The sequence below is a fragment of the Peromyscus californicus genome, unplaced genomic scaffold, assembly GCF_007827085.1.
Source record: "Peromyscus californicus insignis strain IS unplaced genomic scaffold, ASM782708v3 Scaffold_10__1_contigs__length_136768540, whole genome shotgun sequence".
NCBI lineage: Eukaryota > Metazoa > Chordata > Mammalia > Rodentia > Cricetidae > Peromyscus > Peromyscus californicus.
Window position 1 is genome coordinate 73,352,751 of NW_026294391.1, and position 1,328 is coordinate 73,354,078.

A 1,328-nucleotide genomic window follows, 5' to 3' on the forward strand; every position below is an offset into this window, starting at 1 on the left:
TGAGTCATAGCATCAGTTAAGTCCTTTATTTCTCTGTTAAGTTTCAATTTGGGAGATCTGTCCACTGGTGAAAGTGGGGTGTTGAAGTCTCCCACTATTAATGTGTGGGGTTTTATATGTGGTTTAAGCTTTAGTAATATTTCTTTTACATATGTGGGTGCCCTTGTGTTTGGAGCATAAATGTTCAGAATTGAAACTTCATCTTGGTGGATCGTTCCTGTGATGAGTATGTAATGTCCTTCTTGATCTCTTTTGATTGATTTTAGCTTGAAGTCTATTTTGCTGGATATCAGGATGGCTGCACCTGTTTGTTTCTTAAGACCGTTTGATTAGAAAGCCTTTTCTCAGCCTTTTATTCTTAGGTAATGTCTATCTTTGAATTTGAGGTGTATTTCTTGTATGCAGCAGAAAGATGACTTAAATCACCAATGACCACAAAACAGTATGAAATATTTTCGTTGCAGTTTTATGAAAAGAGATACAGTTTTTATAGTCTTGACACAAAAATAAAAGGAACAATAGAGTTCTATACTCAGTTTAACTTTTCTCAAACTTATGATTTCAGAATGGAATTGAAAAATATTTTCTAGGCCAAAACCATTTCGGTGGTATTGAACCATCAGTATTTCACAGAATGGAGCAGTCAGTTATCAAAGATTTGATTAGAAGCAGTTTAACTTCAGCTTCTCAGTTTTCAACTATTAAGAAGTAAGTTGATAAAATGTTACTTATTCCTATTGACCTATAATTTCTGTTGTCATGAAGTACACGTTTGACATTTTCATGCAGCTAGCAGGTATACTATAGCTTTTGTTTGAATTTTTTAAATAAATATGTACATTCTTATCTTAAGAAAAATGTAAATATTTGTAATAATGCAAAAAGTTACAATCCTAAAATGAAAATTAAACTGTATAGATATGCAGTGTAACTGTTTGAATATATGAAATGTATCAGAGAATGTATCACATATAATTTTGAAATTCACAATGACAAAATTAAGATGTATTTAAATATATCATCCTCTGAAATTTATAGAAAAGGATAAATCAGTTCAAGACATTTTGATGAAAAAACAACAAATTAAAAACTTTATGATACTTACAACATATACCATGCCAGCATGATATACTGTGTAAAATTAATTACTAGCTCCTACCACTATCAATAACTATTTCATAAAAATAGTATAGGGATTATGTGAGCATCACAGGTTAACATGGCAAGGTAGGGAAGCTACATTTTATAACCTTTACTAATTACTACAAAATTAGTTTTGTGAATGCTATGGATATACATGTATTTACAATTAGATTCTATAATTCCAA